General features: G+C 41.0%; 1 protein-coding gene and 1 pseudogene across 1 annotated transcript in view; both read right to left on the bottom strand.

Moving 5' to 3' along the window:
• Positions 1-18,351, bottom strand: part of LOC136694206 (zinc finger protein 850-like) — a 241,995-nt gene that overhangs the window by 198,176 nt on the left and 25,468 nt on the right. The gene's annotated exons all lie outside the window — the stretch shown is intronic.
• LOC136694226 (NLR family CARD domain-containing protein 3-like) lies at positions 116-8,862 on the bottom strand (annotated as a pseudogene).

Consider the following 18,351-nt stretch of genomic DNA (forward strand, 5'->3'; position numbering starts at 1 on the left):
ATAATAAACACATGATTAATCTTGTGTAGTTGTGTAAGCGGTGTCAGCCTCTGTGTGTGTGTGTGTGTGAGAGAGAGAGAGAGCGAGAGAGAGAGACAGAGACAGACAGACACACTCACTGTAGTTTCTCCAGTGCACATTGTGGATCCTGCAGCAGATCAGAGAGCAGCTTCACTCCGGACTTTCCTGGGTGGTTGTAGCTCAGATCCAGATCTCTCAGGTGGGAGGGGTTTGATTTCAGAGCTGAAGCCAGAGACAAACAGCCTTTATCTGTAATCATACACCCAGATAATCTGCAGAAAGGAACAGATGGAGTTTACACAGATAAACAACAGCTGTAGTACAGTACACACACATATACACACATCACTAAACTCTGTTTAAAATGAATCAATGCTGTTACAAACCACACACCACAGCTAAAATGACATAGCTTTTTTTTACGTTTAATTACTACATGTTTAAATATGTTTTAATCTGAGCAACAGGTGATAGTTATAAAACATTTAGAATGGACCCAAGACAAAGTAGAAGTCATTCTGATCTGGACAGTGAGTCTGAGTGAAGATACTGTTAAATGAGACATACATGATATTACATAGGCACTATTACACCAAACAGTTACATTAAATATTAAACTCGAGGGTGAAAGTTCAAGAACTTTTGTGAATTTGCTTTGTCACGTATTGCTAGCATTGTTGCAGGGTAAAAACACACAAACAGATGAGTGCGAGACGTAATGAGTCTTGTTGTGCCCAGGTCCGACCGCTTGAAATCTCGTGGCCATTGACCGACTTAAGCAGGTTGAAATATTGGCCAATGCATTCCTATGAGAAAAATTCCCACTTTAGAAACACGTATTTTGAAATCCTTAAGTCGGCTCACTCCAAAAAGCACAAGCATCCCGAGTTGGCATAGGATCTATGACCATGTGAAATGGCTGTAGCATGAAAACCCTAGGAGGAGTAGAATTTTACATTTTGTCAATAGAATAATAATATGAAAAAGAAAGAAAAGATAAGATTTCGAAGAAGAGTAATTTGGCTTTGACAAGCCAATTTAATAAGCTGAATCAGAAACACTTCTAAATCAATATGAGTTTAACTTTAATAAAATAAGCAACTCCATACCAAAGAATACTTTGTTTTAAACCCATCTTTTGATAGTTTTACCTCAGTGTCTCCAGTTTACAGAGTGAACTCTTCAGTCCAGCAGTGAGCAGCTCTAGTCCTGAATCCTGCAGGTCATTGTTACTGAGGTCCAGCTCTTTCAGGGAGGAGTTTACTGAGAGTAGAGCTGATCCCAGAGTTTCACAGGAGTCCTTGGTGAGATTACAGACAGCAAGTCTGTAAAAACAGAGTAAATACAGCATGTGGTGTGATGATGTAGTGTGAAGATAATGTCCATATGCTTCTTTTTTCATTTACAATAGGATCACTGGATTGATATATTGTTTGTAACTTGAGTTAAAGTTTCTAATCTTCTTGTTCATTCAGGATTGACTCTACAGAAAGGTTTACCTGAGTTTCTCCAGTTTACAGAGTGAACTCTTCAGTCCAGCAGAGAGCAGCTCCACTCCTGAATCCTGCAGGTCATTGTTACTGAGGTCCAAATCTTTCAGGGAGGAGTTTACTGACTGTAGAGCTGATCCCAGTGTTTCACAGGAGTCCTTGGTGAGATTACACCCAGCAAGTCTGTAAAAACAGTAAATACAGCATGTGGTGTGATGATATGGCATGATGAATAGATCCCGTCCTTTAGAAACTAGAAAATCTTCACTGAATTGTTGTAGCCTGATATTTCCTCCTCACAGTGTTGTGCTATGGCTAAATGCCTAATAGGAAAAACATGGACTCTTGCAGCTTTTAAAGACAAGTAGCGGTCTTATAGGGACACACCCACTATAGAGTGGGTGGAACCCAGGTAGGGAGCATGTGATCCCTAGGGGAAGATAAAAGGGAGCGCACCTAGGTTAGTTCACTTTCACTTTGTCTAAATGACGGGACGGCGGGAGTTGTCTGGTGCGTTGCGGCCGCTATTAGGAGAACTTGGTCTGTGTACGTTTGCTGGAGCCAATCGCTTGAGAACTAGGAGCAGGTAGCTGAATCAACGGTAGGTCGCTGGTTATTATTGCTCACGCTCAATGCAGCATTTGGGAAATGGGGCCTATCTGGTGAGAGTTTCTTAAGCTGTCGGTGAATGTGACTACTTCGGTTCAGGTTGGTGTGCAGTGACATTGGCAGCGGCTAACTGGTGCTGGGCTAATGCCGCTTGTATGTCACTTAGGTTTATTGTGCTCCCTACCGTTGTTGTTCGTCTGTTTTATTAGTGTCTATGTATCACGCAGGTCGGAGGGCGTTTGTGTTGCTTGACTGCCACCTACTGATACATTTTGTGTCTACAGAACGTTGGTATATCAATCATATTGACAACAGCAGTGTCTTTTTACTTGGGTATGTCACTTAATACTGGGGTGTCGTGGTGATAGCATATGGGTTGACATGCATGAACATGTGTGGATTTATTGATATGGTTTATTATTATTAGTGTATGTATATATATAAAACTGAAATAGGCACAAGTCACAAGCACTATGTGTGGGTGTGGGCAATATGCTTAAGGTGACGTACTGACACTGTTGGATATGTTTGTGATTGTGTATTTTAATATACTGAATTATATTTTGTGATTTCTTTTATAGAGTGGGGCTGCAGCCAGAAGTGCCTCGGGCCACTGTTTTTCTCTCCCCTGTGTATTGTGTTTTTTTACATATGTGGACATTGTTTTGGCTGAGCCACTTGTTACTATTTTACACATTAAAAGGTTTTATTAATACTGTTTTGGGGTTTAGGCCTTAATGCTGCTAGCTGTAACGTTTTGTGATAGCATATCATAGGCCGTTTTTATGTAGTTGCACACAGGAAGGTGCTTCTTGTTGTTTTTAGTTTTCTTTCTTTGTTTTGTGGTCAAGGGGTGGGTCACCCCAGGTGCTCTGGTTGTGCTCTTTTGGAGGTGGTTTACTGTGGTGCTGTCATCTTGCTTTTGGTGACAGTGGTATGATATTGGTTTTGTGTGGTGGTGTTATTGACTGCATGACTAGTGTGCAATTCAAAGGGCTCTGTGGGTTGGGCACTTCCTTGGCCACATCCTATTGGTCTGTGATATGTTACTTGTTGTCTATATGTATATCAGCTTAAACCCCATACAGCTTTTTAAGAGTATCTACAGTATTAAGTGTTTTTCCTCTTAGTGTATTTTTTTATTTATTTAACTGAAATAAAATTTGTATTGATACTTGGCATCCTGATTGATACACGTGTGTTATTGTCTGGCCCTCGCACTCATTCGGTTGAGTGGCCTAGCAAGGGGTCCCCTTTCCCATAATATAGGGGTGGCGTAGTCGATTTATTGAATATCATGGTTGTGCACAGTGTTAGCCTTGGGCGTCTGGGGTGTGGTCCACCACCCACCATAACGTAGCTCCCAGAGAAGTGCCGACCCTGGACTACTCTGGGACATTTCCACACCTGATACTCAGCAGTTTCTCTAGAAATCTGCTGGAGCTCATGCCATACTTGGCCAATGCCATCAGATAGGTTCACTAATGCTAACGTTAGCAGTGCATTCTGAAGTTAATTGTTTACAATGGGGTGGGAGAGTCTAATGACAGAAGACAGTACAACAATGCACTCTAGCAGTCAGGAGTTTAACAGAAGGAGAGCACTGCGGGAGATTTTCTACGTCAGGTGCATTCTCACAGTGGGTGATGAAGCGTGGATGTTGTTTGTTTTTGTGTGAAAGCTAGACTGGCTCCTATAGTTTACAGAGATGAAGTGTGGGTTTATTGTGGATTTTTGGATTCCACAACAAAGGCAATACATACTACATACATGTTCACTTGTATATGTATTTTTTGTTGTTTTGTTTATTTTTAGGAATCTTGAAATCTCTTTCATTTCTAAGCATATTAGTACATTATAAGAACATGAACCGTTTTAATTACTGCATTAATATAGTAATTTTGATTGTTCATTCAGTATATTACTAATATTATTACTAATATAATGCATGGTGTTTGTGATTATATTAGTATTTTATGTTTTTTAGTAATCAGTAAGAAGTGAGAAGAGGATGAACACACAGTGAGAGAAAGAAAGGTAAACGTAAAACAAAATACATAGTCTAAGTGGGGTCAAAGCAGTTTATGGGAGTTTTTATGCGTGTCAGCATTAGAAGTTGTAAACCTTTGGCATTGTGAAGTGAGTCTTCATTCCCGCTGTGTAACTCACTAAAACTTTAATTCTAGTTACAGCCCTGAGTGTGAGTGTGTGCACTTGTGGTGTTTTAAGTAGAGCCTGTTTACTCTTTAACACTATTCAATAACATGGACACTGACTACAATTTCATTTGAATTACTAACTCTTTTGATGTTGTTTTTTATCAAGCCACTGTAGCATGGACGATGAAGAAGCAGGTGATTTCATGTTACTGTTAATGTTTGAGATGTGAATGTTTAATATCAAAAATAGCAGGTGAAAAACAAAGTTACAGTTGGAAACAAACAGGTCAAAATGTCAGTAAACAGAAAACTAGGCTGATTACATGGTGTCAGGATCTATTCGTTCTGTGCTTTGGTCTTGTGTCTATTTTCACTTGTGTTACCTTTAGTCTCGCCCTACACCTGTGAGTGGGGTCACATTATGCCAGTTACATTCACTATTTAAAGTCTGTCTTGGTGTCTGTGTTCTGCAGTTTATTGTTATTGTTAGTCTTAGTGTTCATGGTTTACCTGTTTAGAGTCTAGTGTTCATCTGTTGTGTGTTTTATGTTTTCTCATCTCAGTCTCTGCTTCAGCAAAAATGTATTAGAAAAATTAAGTGACTGCTTAAGATTCTTTTTTCAGCTCAGACCCCAGGATTTACCTCCAAAGAATGTCACAGGAAGTGAGCGGCAGAGTTACGAGAGAGGACCATTACAGAGTAATGTTTCTCAAGGAAAAGAAAGAAAAACACGGTTATGTTGTGATTTCAAATAAAAAAAAAATAAACATTGCTTGTTTTTACATGATATGGATTTGGAGAATGAAATGACAATCAAATGACTACCACTTGTTCATTTTTAACATGTTTTTTTCTAATGAAAAATCACCATAAAGTTCATGGACCCACAAAGCTTTTTTAACTTTTTTTGTACGTGCTGACACCTGCTGAAGTGAAAAATTAAAGTGAAAATTAACTATTTCACTTTTAATTGTATTAATGACTCTAAAGTTTCACTTTTAATTTTATCGTGATATTTGAGCACAAGTTTCGGAAAAATAAATAGTAAAACGTATGTGTATTTTCATTTTGTTGTCTTCACTTCAGTTTTAATGTTGTCAGGATTTCCCTCCCATATCTGGTGGAGGACAGATGTCCCCATTCATGTGATCACCCGTGGAGACATGGGAGTTGTAGTGAGGGACAGATGAGAGAGAGGACGGTGAGAAAGACAAATCAAACAAGTGAAAGGATTTCAGACAATGAGAGAAAATTCAGCAGTAAATCTAAAAGTATAATAAACATTTATTAATGATGAACTCACACAGCTTTTCTGGATGCTTTGATCACTGGCAGCAGTCTCAGAACACCTTCTTCTGATGGATTATATTTCCTCAGGTCAAACTCATCTAGTTCTTCTTCTGAATTCAGCAACACAAACGCCACAGCTGACCACTGATCAGGAGACAACCTGACTCCACTGAGAGAACCTCCTCTGCTCAGGTATTTCTGGACTTCCTGCACTAGAGAGTGATCGTTCAGTTCATTCAGACAGTGGAACAGATTGATTGTTTTCTCTGGGGAGGGATTCTCCCTGATCTTCTCCTTGATGTACTGGACTGTCTCTTTTCTGCTGTGAGATCTGTTTCCTGTCTGAGTCAGTATTCCTCGTAAGAGAGTCTGATTGGACTCCAGTGAGAGACCCAGAAGGAACCGGAGGAAAAGGTCCAGGTGTCCATTCTCACTCTGTAAGGCCTTGTCCACTGCAGAATTCAGGATCTCTGATATTCTGGAGTTTGTGAAAAAACTAAGATATCCAGTGTTTCCCTGTACAAATACATTTCTGTTGCTAGAGATAAAGGAGAGTAATGTGTATAAAGCAGCCAGAAACTCCTGGACACTCAGGTGGACAAAGCTGAACACCTTCCCCAGGTGCAGCCCAGACTCCTCTCTGAAGATCTGAGTACATACTCCTGAGTACACTGACACTTCTCTGACATCAATGCCACACTCTCTCAGCTCGTCCTTGTAGAAGATCAGATTGCCTTTCTCCAGCTGTTGGAACGCCAGTTTTCCCAGAGCCAGGACACTCTCTCTAGTTTTCTGAGGATCAACCTCCTGGTTTCTCTGGTACTTTTGTTCTTTGTGTTTGATCTGAAAGATCAGGAAGTGTGTGAACATTTGAGTCAGAGTCTTGGGGGTCTCTCCACCCTCTGCTCCACCCAAAACTCTCTGTAGAACCATGGCTGAGATCCAGCAGAAGACTGGGATGTGGCACATGATGTAGAGGCTTCTGGAGGACTTGATGTGGGAGATGATTTGATTGGCCAGGCTCTGATCACTGATCCTCTTCCTGAAGTACTCCTCTTTCTGAGGGTCACTGAACCCTCGTACTTCTGTTACCTGGGCGACACACTCAGGAGGGATCTGATTGGCTGCCTCTGGTCGAGAGGTGATCCAGAGGAGAACAGAGGGAAGCAGATTCCCCTTGATGAGGTTTGTCAGCAGCACATCCACTGAGGCTGACTGTGTTACATCCCACAATCCCTCATTGTTCTGGAAATCTAGAGGAAGTCGACACTCGTCCAGACCGTCAAAGATCTATTGCCAGTCTATAGAGATCATAGTCTCTTGGTTTTAATTCTTTTGTGTCTCTGAAAAACTGATGAAGAAGCTCCATCAGACTGAGCCTTTTCTTCTTCATCAGGTTCAGCTCTCTGAAAGGAAGTGGAAATATGAAGAGGACGTCCTGGTTTTCTTTTCCTTCGGCCCAATCCAGAATGAACTTCTGCACAGAGACTGTTTTTCCAATTCCAGCCACTCCTTTAGTCAGCACAGTTCTGATGGCTTTATCTTTAAAGAGCTGGCTGCATTTGATGGGTTTCTCCTGTGCTGCTGGTCTCCTGGACACTGTCTCAATCTGTCTGACCTCATGTTCAGTATTGACCTCTCCACTCCCTCCCTCTGTGATGTACAGATCTGTGTAGATCTCATTCAGAAGAGCTGAGCTTCCAGGATTAGAGACTTCTTCATTAATTTTCTGGAACTTTTCCTTCAGGGTTGATTTCAGCTTTCGATGAGGAGGATTCAGTTCTAATTAAAAAAAGAGGAAACAATCACAATAACAAAACATGATGAATATTTTAATAGTAGTTTCAGACAAACTATGAAGACCATATGAAATATTATGTAGTGATCATGAAGAGTCTTTGATTAAATTAAACCTAAAAGTTCTTCAGCTGTTTATATTTGAGAATATATTTTCACAGAACAAATATTCACACAGTGAAAATATATTTGTGATTAATTTTATTAATATTCCATCATGATGATCCTTAGATCTATTTCTATTAAAGTGTGTAAAGAGTAAAGAAAGGACCCTGAAGTCTTACTGCTCTGCAGTGTGTGAGCGAGGTGTGTTTGGTTCATGTTCCTCAGGACGTTCAGTGTGATCTTCATCACTCCGTCTCTAACACCATCCTCCTTCTCCTCCTCCTCTCTCTCAGAGCATGCTGGGTAATCCTCACTCAGCAGCTTCATAAACCTCTTCAGATGATTCTTCACCACAGAGATCACTCTCTGCTCCAGCTCCTGATTAAAATAGAAATATTAACACAGAGTCTGTCAGACAGTGCAGTGTGAGCTGAGGGGTGGAAGTGATAATGATTAATATTTTATTATTCTAAGAAAATCCAGAATCACTGTCCATCACCAAACTCTACATCACTCTCCATCATAACACTGCTACAGTGAATAAACAGTAGCCTTTATTACTGTCCTATAATAACAACACTGGAACACACACACACCTCCAGTGTTTTACACACACACCTTGAATACTGACTCCATATTCTTCCTGGTCCTGAAAGGAGTCTTCTTCTGGACTCTGTGGAGAATCAGAACACAGACTGAATAATGTGGAGAACCTGATCAATACATTACATCATCAGATATTACTAATTATTCAGACTGTTCTGGATCCATATTCAGTAGGAAATCCTAGATATATAATGAATGTTCCACTGCCGTTATAACACACAGAGTTCAGCTGCAGAGATCAGCAGGGTCTAATCTTCTCCACAAAGAGGCGCTGTTACTGCAGCTTTTCATTCCAATAAAGCAGAAACACACCTGATTCGACTCCTTCATCACTTCATCTTCAAACAGTGGATCATGTCCTGTTTCTGAAAATCTCATCTTAATCTCATCTGTTTAGTTCTCATCAGATCTTCAGTTAGGACTGAACTGAGGACAATAGCTATTACAGAATAAGAGTCCCTGTGTTTATGATCTTATCCTAGTGTTCCAGAAGAATCAGAACTGGACAAATGTCCTCAGCTCTGTCCGACACATCCACTTCAGTTTAATTTAATAGATCTTTAACTGATTCTTAGTTAAACACAGACTGAACATCTACAAAGCGCTGGACTGTCTTTCTCCACTGTGTCCTCTCACGCTCTTAGAGCAAGAGGAGTTCTAACCTTCTTTATCTGTTCATTTATCACTCATCAGTGTTTCACTGAAGGACAGTAACTCACTCTGGATAAGAGGGGACAGCTCCAATGCTGACTTTAGGAGGGTCCTCCATGAGCTGGTCACTCTTTACAGACACACAGCTGGACTCTGGAGAATCTGCTCTCTGGGTTTAAGTCCTGTGGATATTAAACAGAGTGAACAGGACAATAGACTGAGTAAGAGAACACAGCCTCTGCCATGAGCAGAGAGAGAGAGAGACAGAGCCTAGCATATCGGAGAGACAGTTTATTTTCTTTCTCATTTACAGACACTGGGACTTCTTAAACATATTAGACCGGTTTCCACCCCAAACCAACTGGAGAGCACCAAATGGTGAGGAACCTTCTGAATTTTATAAAAGGTGTTTTTGAATAAAATCGTGAACTGTTCCTTTAAGTGAGCAGGAAAGTCAATCTTCAGAATCTGCCTCAGAGGCAGCAGAGCATTAGAATATTCTGCTGCATCCTCTGAGGTAGTTACATTCTCCTCCGTTCAAGTAAAACAAAATACTGAGATTTCTCTCAGTTATGTGGCTGTATGTGAAAACCTATTCCCAGTCCTTTTTAACCAATTACATCCATCTCTTGCCTGGTAACCAGTTACGTGCATCAAAGGCAGCACTGGCCCCAGAACCATTTTGAGTGATTTTACACACATGCTAAATGATCTCTCTGTGGCCCTCTGCTGGACAAATCATATTTTAACATTTTACTGAACTGATAACTATTAAAAGGTTTGCAAACATAAATAACATTAAATCACTTTTACTGAACACAGGTTTATTTTGAAGTCATTTCTGTACAAAGTGTGTCCTCAGAATGTGTCAGTCCAGCTTTAATCTCCCTCTCAGCGTGGGGTAAAAATCATCCTGGTGTTTGGTATCAAACATATCCAAGTTCCTGGTGTAAAGTTCTGACAAACCCATCTTAGATACAGCATGCAGTTCCCTCTCACGCCCTGTGGGGGGCACTGAGACCACACAACCAGTTAGAGACATATCATCACAATGGAAATCTCTCTCTCTCTCTCTCTCTCTCTCTGCAAAATGTACAACTATTTAATCCATCCATCCATTCATTATCTGTAACCCTTATCCAGTTCAGGGTCACGGTGGGTCCAGAGCTTACCTGGAATCATTGGGCGCAAGGCGGGAATACACCCTGGAGGGGGCGCCAGTCCTTCACAGGGCAACACACACACTCACACCTATGGACACATTTTGAGTCACCAATCCACCTATCATCATGTGTTTTTGTACCGTGGGAGGAAACCAGGGCACCTGGAAGAAACCCACATGGACACAGGGAGAACACACCACACTGCTCACAGACAGTCACCCGGAGGAAACCCACGCAGACACAGAGAGAACACACCACACTCCTCACAGACAGTCACCCGGAGGAAACCCACGCAGACACAGAGAGAACACACCACACTCCTCACAGACAGTCATCCAGAGCAGGAATCAAACCCACAACCTCCAGGTCCCTGGAGCTGTGTGACTGCAACACTACCTGCTGCACCACGTGCTTAAATTAATTTTTATTTCATCAAAGAACAGCATCTTACAAGCTCCTACTGAAACTGGAGAGAGAATCTGCCAATCCTCCTCCCTCTCTCTCTCAGCTCTTTTCTCTGTACTTTACATAAGGTTCATTTTCATCCAGTAAGGTAAGGCATATGGCTCTTTATTACATTATATTATGCTCTGGGACTGAGAGAGAGTGGAAGACCCATTTCCTGTGAGTTGTTGACCATTGGACCAGGGGCCCTCTCACTTAATAATTTCATTATAATAATTTCACTGCTGCACATTCACTTTCTCTTTAAAATCTGGTTTGGACTGGATTACACCGGCAAAGCAGGAAGAGCTACCTGTTACAGGAGGACTAATATTTACATAGTTACATCTTTCAGCAAAAGACATGATCCACAAGGAGCTCACAAAGCATCAAAGTAACCTACACTGTAGAAAAGTATCAGTCAGTAGAAGGGTACAGAGACATTTCCAGGACATTAGATTTACCCTGAAACACAGTGAATAAAATATGGGACAACAGTGATTTCAACCAGAACTGAACACTCCTCTGAAACTGATGAAAACACAAGATAAAAACTGTCAGGAAGGAACCAGAAGGCTGTAGAAATTTGTCCGGTTCAGCCTGTGTACGACATGTGACAACACTCCCTCGTATTCTTCATGTGTCTGAGCTGTGGAAGACCTGAGTCCAGTTATGGAGCGCAGCAGTAATGTTTGTCTTTTCCATTAGTTGTGTTTGACAAATGTGGTCTAATTATTGAACACATTATTACAGTTTTCACATGATGAGGACCTTTAGAGTCCTCCATGGCTCCTCAGTCTCTGTTTAGGAGCCATGGAGTATCGGCCCATCCTCCATCTGAGGGAGAGCTGTGTGTTTCTGTCTCAAACAAATCATTGTCTTAACAGTCTCACCTCAGATACATAGAACAAACGTGTCCTGTTTGGGTTCAATTCAGAACACGTCCAAATACAGTACTGTAGTTTACGAGACAGTTGGCAACTTCATACCAACCATTGGCCTTCAAATCTGCCATAGCAGTGTGAGTGGACACAGTGGGCACCACCAAAAACACTTTCTGTCTCAAGCACATTACTGAGTAACAAATGATCTGCTGTCTTTATTTATTTTCAGGAAGAAAACATTTCATAAAATGAAGAGAGCCATAAACAATAATACCGTGTGTGTACAGGATTACAGCTGCAGACACCAGTGCTACAGTCAGAGTAGGTCGACCAGGCACGGCGGCTCTAGTGAGATCTCACAGCACTCAAATAACACACACTGGGCTCTTCCAGTGTTGACCCCTTTGGGCTCCACATGGACATGTGGCTGAGACATCCTCTGATGATGCACATCATCCATAAACACTTCCTCCAGTGTCCAATTACAAATGGAGTAAAACAGGACGAGCTGCTGTAGTCTCTACACACACAGTTTCTGGAATTCACTTCCTCCTAAAGTCCATTACATGCCACCAACACAAACACAGATTTAAACTGATTTACTCCAGAGTTTAATGAGGTTAATGAGTCCTGTTTAGTGTCCACTGCACACTTTCAGGATCAGAACAGAGGATCAGAGCCATGACCACAGACTGGACGTCCAAATAAAACTGACACAGAGCAGATCACTACAGTCACTTTCAAACTGGACGTCAGAAAATCCAATATGATCTAATTTCACAGGCCCCCAGTTTAAAACCCACACAATACAGAAACCAGATTCAAAACAGGTTCAAAACAGAACCACAATGTCTCCGTTGGTGTGAGAAGAGCAGAGTGATGTGTGAGAGAAAGAGAAAACACTGCTACGTTTTCTGAGCTTTGTCTGGACGTCTTCAGAGAGAATGTTCAGTCTGAACTGATTTCATTTCCAACAGCAGAAACTCAGAGACATCATCACTGAACCAACACACTCTTCTTCAGTTCACACTCAGCTAGGAACGACTGAACTTTCATTTCTTTACAGAGAGAGAGAGAGAGAGACAGGTCAGAGCACATTTCAGTCATTCTCAGTGCTGCAGTGGGGGTGGTGTGATATGGTGTTTTTCCACTGTTTAAGATCAGCTCTACTCTGCTCAGCTCAACATGCTTTTACCTGGTCACTTTTCCACTAGCACAGCTCCGGCAGTGGGGTTAGGCACCGTTTTCTCGTTGTGTATTCACATGGGTTTTTTGTTTTATTTGGGTTCCATTCCACAGTTCTCACAGATCAGCACACTCTGCCTTGTCACAGCACATGGCTCTCGCTTTTTCATTTGACACTGATCCAAAAATCATTTAAACCTTTTCAAAAGACCATGGTGTAATTTTACAACCATGATCTCTGCTGTAACTTGGAGATTTTACAAGCAGCTAGTTTGTGTTTTGCTCAAAACATTCAGGAGCATGGATCATAAACCTGCTGCGTGACATCATCAGAGGAGCTCAGATTTGAGTCTGAACTACAGCCAGAGTCCACCACAGAATCATCACACACTCTCAGAGGAATACAGACACACTGTACCTTTCAGGGTATAAACGCTCCTCACTGGGGTGGTCCCCTCAGGTGGACATCTCCTGTACATTTAGTTAGGGAACTGAACTGTACCCTACCACACTGTACCTTTAATACAACAATAAACACAAAGAAAATACTGTACCATAATGAACAATCATGAACCCTAATGTAACAGTAACAGATGGAATGAAGCTGAGGAGAGTTTACAGGATCCATGTGCAGACTTTATTCTGATAGAGACAAGGAGGTACACAGTGCAGTTCAGTTCAGAAGAGCAGAGTCAGGGGCAGAGCAATAAGGTCATCAACCAGAATCACACACACAGGAACAAGGCAAACAGTCCAATAAACCAACCCCAAAATCCAGAGTCAAGGGGCAGGCAGAGATCAATCAGCAGGAAGACACAGTTCAGAGAAGGCTTAGGAAGCAGAAACTACTGGCAACACTTCACAAAGAGTGTGTGAGTGAGAGGAAGTGGAAGTAGTGGAGCTGATGAGGCTATTGAGAACAGGTGTGGGTAATGAGGCCGCCGCTAGGGGCAACGGTTAATACTCAGGGAATAAGGACCTCTGGTGGCCAGGTTGGGCATTGCACATGACACCAGAAATGTAGGGGCAGCAGTTCCTCTCCTGTTTGTTTATAAATCATTTCGCACCAGTTTCCATGAGGTTTATTTTCTCATAAATGAGAGACATGGAACTGGATTAACAAGTTTCACACCTTTCTCTTTTCATAGTATTTTTTACAAATGAAAAACACATCCTTATTCCCAACTCGTCCTGTTTTGAAGCTTGGGCAGAACCTCTTGGCGTCAGTAAATGCACGCCGAAGGTGACCTATTGCGTAAGGTTTTGACCCCCACGGCAGTCCCATACACTGTGAGGTAAATTCTCCTGCGTCTTAATTCGACGTAGACGGACCTGCGTTTCACAGAGGTTCGTAGTGAAAATATTTTAGTCGCCTCAGTCATCACATGGTGTTTGTTTAATCGGTGTGGTTTCTAAAAAGCACTTTTATCATTTTAACTGCACTGTCAATGAAGAAAGAAGTGAGTGTGTGTGTATATATATATATTCTCCATTGTCACACACAGGAAACCTCATTCGTTTAATAAATAACGCTAGTTAAATAAAGCCATAGACAATAATGAAATATATGTTCTGGGTTTTAGCTCTTCTAAAACAACTTTACAGAACTTGATACCACACTGAATAGATCATCTCTCAAAATGGCAAAGACTGAAAGCACAGCAGCACAGAGTCGTTTTCTTGCTGTTGTGCTTGCTTCATTATGTAGGAGAATATACAGTTCATTTGAATAAACTTTACCTGCATGAATATGTGCACTAATCCCAAGCGCTGAAAATGTGTAAATGAACAGTAGCCGGAAAAGTTCATTTTTTATTGTTCACACTTCAGTAGTTATTAGGAAATTGATACACAACATAGATAACTCCTCAAAAGAAGACTCTGAATCTTGAGAGTGTTCGATGACCTGATGGACCCATGTTCAACATCACAAAATGAAAGTAAATTAAGAGATTTCAAGGTGAGTGTATTTATTTTATTGCACATAGGAACAGAAGTGGCACAGTAGAATGGCTTCAAATAAGTGACACCATTCTTTGTGCATGTCCAGGGCTTATTCTGAAATTCACGAATTAAAATGTTCACCAAGTGTCAAAGTAATTTATAACTTGGAACAAAGCTGTTTAATTGTGCATTAAATGGTAGCATTAGCATTATATATATCTTTAATAACCATTTACCATATAAAAATGGCCTGTAGTAATAACCCGTGCGGTTCAGGTGCAGCAGATGAAACTAAGTTAACGAGATTCCACTCATCAGGACACTTAAAGACCACCCAAACTTCCGGCATGGACGCTGCTGGCAACACGTACATCTGCAGTCACCTATGACCAAAAATAGCAAGATTTACAAAACAAATTAATTTTAAAAATTTGAATGGTTTTATATTTCAGTAGAAGGAAGTGTCCTTATAACGATGTGCATTGTGTCAGATGCAGTACAATTTTAACACTTACTTTGGAAAATACACTTACTTTGACCATACATTTTACCAAACGTCTTAAAACAGGACGACCAACAAAAACTGTGCAGCAACAGAAGTTACTGTCTCTGACTTTACATCTACAGGGTAGTTGTCGTACATTCCGTATCCAAACTGTACAATAACATTTCATCATCTGAACCAACATCATCTTAAAACACCCAATATGTCGACACTCTGATTCCACTCTGAGCAGGATTTTAATGTAGTGTCCATATTTTCTCTTCAGTGTTTTTCAGTCCTCATTCCAGTGCATGTTACACCTGAGATATTCTTCTGTTCAAACACAATGCTTTTGACAGGTTCAATGGATTTCAACCGTTCAGACCCTGTGGCTAGAAGTGCTTAATAAACTATGGTGAGAGTGAGAGCATCTGTTCAAACCCTGTCATGAGCTCTTCTGTTTTACCTGACAAAATAGGGCACATCCTCTGAGCACCAGCTCTTCTTGCCACAAGCCCTTCACCAGTCCCTGAGTTAAATGTGTTATTAGATAAGATTATATATTATTAGATTAGTTATTTCCTCTGTGTGCACAGCTGATTAAGCACACTCCTTTTTTAAAGGGATTTTTCCAGACAGACCCTCTAGAGTTATCCATGGTCATACTCTGCAAGTCTGCACCAACAGAAAACGCTCATAGCTTCCTCATCCAACACAAACCAAATAAATATCATTTGAAAACAGCTTCATTACTTGATCACAACACACACAAATATGTTGCTGTAGTGAAGCATGGGGAAAACAAAGAAAGGGAAAAAACAAAGCACCTCCTCCACTGTTGCCATGTTTGTTTTTGTAATCAGAAAATGTTGACTCTGAAAGGCCTCTAGTGTAGTGTTTAACATTCATTCCAACATAATGGATGCATTAAAGTGTGAGGACAGTGATGGGTACATCGTTGAACTGGACGTATTCATTTACTCACATAAATTAGCTCTTACACTTTCCACCCTCTTGTTAGTGATTTAAATAGGCTCCTTCTGTTACTGTACTCCAACGCATATCTATTCATACAATCAACCATAACATTATGACCACCTCCTTGTATCTAAGCCCTCACCCTGTGTCTGAAACAGCTCCCTATTCACTATTTCCTGTATTATTCATTACTATAATAATCTATTATAGGGAACTGAATTCAGGAGGGGAGTGAACAGTTTTGGACACTATCCTGTGAGTTTTTTTTTACCAAACAGTACACCCTACCTTATGCAGTGCATTGTGGGATTGTTTGAGTGCACTGAAAATTGTCCACTATATTTGTGGACACCACTACAAAATTGTAGAATAGGGCACAGTTTTGGACTCAATCACTCTCCATTCTCTCAACTCCACTGACAATACAGAAGCACTTTGTAGTTTTAGAATGACAGACTAGTCCACCTGCTGCCCTGCGTACTTATTTAACCCCTTCACCCTGCCCTTCAAATGGTCAGGACCTCCCCAGACCAGGAGTGATTTGCGTGGTGGGTCACTCTCAGCGCTGCAGTGACACAATCTGGTGGCATGCTGGTGTATGGAGGTCTATTTGGTGCAAAACCCCTGAGCACATGTGACAGTGAGATTTGTAGTTGTAGAAAACAGTCACACATTTGTATCAATACATTTGAAGTCAGAGTAAACCTCTTCAGGAGTTGCAAACCCGTAGATTTTTTCCTCTCCCACAAACACAACTTAACAGTTACACCTTCACAAATTAGTCACTGCAGCTGCACAAATCCAACTCTACACACACACACACACACACACACACGTACAAGAATATAATGTGCTCACAGTTTTGCTGCAGTTGCAGCGGGAAATATGGTGCAAAACACACTCACACACTCGTATAAAACATGCACAAAAGTTGCACATTCTCAAACCAATATGTGAATCTGTGCAGTGCGAGTCACACACCTGTGTGTTATGTTTTGGGATCAGAGGACTCGTTAGACACGTGTCTAATGGTTCCATGACTGAGTGCTTCCTACGAAACGCCTTCCTGAAAAGAAACATGGAGGACAGAGGGACCATGTATAAAATGGAAGAGGAAACGGGAAATTACTCTTAATCAGACTTCTGATTTAGAAAGTGGCTCAGAGAGAAACACTGAGCGCATGATATTCTTGTACTTGTGTGTGTAGAGTTGGGTTTTTGCAGCGACGAATTTGAAAAGGTAACTGTTAAGACACTTACGCCCCTACTATTGGGCTCCAGGGTCTAGGGTGGTAGTAGTAAGGGAAACGTAACAATATGTGCAGGTGAAAAAGAGAAACCAGCCAAAAGCTAGAGACCAAGTGGTTCAGGTACTACAAACCTTACTTTAATACAAACGATCATACCACAAGAACACACGACAGGTGGACAAACCTTAGGAGGGAGGAACATGGACAGTACCAAAGAAAAGAAAAGAACAAAACATGACTAACACCTAAGCTATGTCAAGATACTCTATATTCTATAAAGAAAATACAAGGGGTGGTACCTGCCCTCTACTCTGGTGTATCTATACAATACAGAGCCTACATGTGCACCATGTAAGTGCGCGCACATCTAGCTTGCTCTCACCCTCCTAGGGAGACAGAAACAAACAGACAACCTGACAGGACTAGGACACGGTTTCAAACACAAAAATATCAATACTCCAAAGGCAAAACAACACTAACATATGTTAGACATCATTAAACTAGTTTTTAAGACACACACCAGCACACAAGACCATACAGCCAGACAGAGTCAAACAATGGCCAAGCAAAACAAGTGAGCCCAAAGATGGCTGCCTTTCTGACTTCCTGGTGCAGCTTAAAACCTTTAAGCCCCACCCTTTTAGGAGCAGTAAGCTGTTGTGGCTGGTTGGGATTGGCTGGAGCTGGAAGGGTTGCCAGGTCCATGAAGAGTGACAGTCCAATCTACCTATGAGAAGAAGGGAAAGAGAGAAAAAGAAAACCAGGAAACAAAGTAAGATAACAAATACATGCACAAAATTGTTACATGTAACAGCACACACACTCTCTCTCCCTCACACACACACACACACACACACACATACCCACATAAAAGGAAATTGGGAACGTATGGCATAGATGCTACTTTTGGGGACACTGGTTTCCAGAGGGTTTAGAGAGATGATGTTAACTGATCGGCATTTCATTTCAAATAAATAAAAAGAAAATAACTTAAGATTTTTGATAATTGCATTCTTTAAATATATGAAATATTTACTTCACTATGGGGACATGTATTATTAACAACATAAACGGGGACAAACCCTTATACACACGCACACATTTCAGAATGAAGACTTTACAGGACCTGAGGGTCACACTGGGGATAATTTAAAGAGAGGAAATGTAACAAAGATTCATAGACATCCTAATACTTGTCATCATACTATTTATTTAGTATACATTTTCTTTTTTTATTAGAAAATATTTTAGATTTGACCGTGATGTTTATCTGAACACCACGGTTTCGCA

The sequence above is a fragment of the Hoplias malabaricus genome, chromosome 4 (genome assembly GCF_029633855.1).
Source record: "Hoplias malabaricus isolate fHopMal1 chromosome 4, fHopMal1.hap1, whole genome shotgun sequence".
NCBI lineage: Eukaryota > Metazoa > Chordata > Actinopteri > Characiformes > Erythrinidae > Hoplias > Hoplias malabaricus.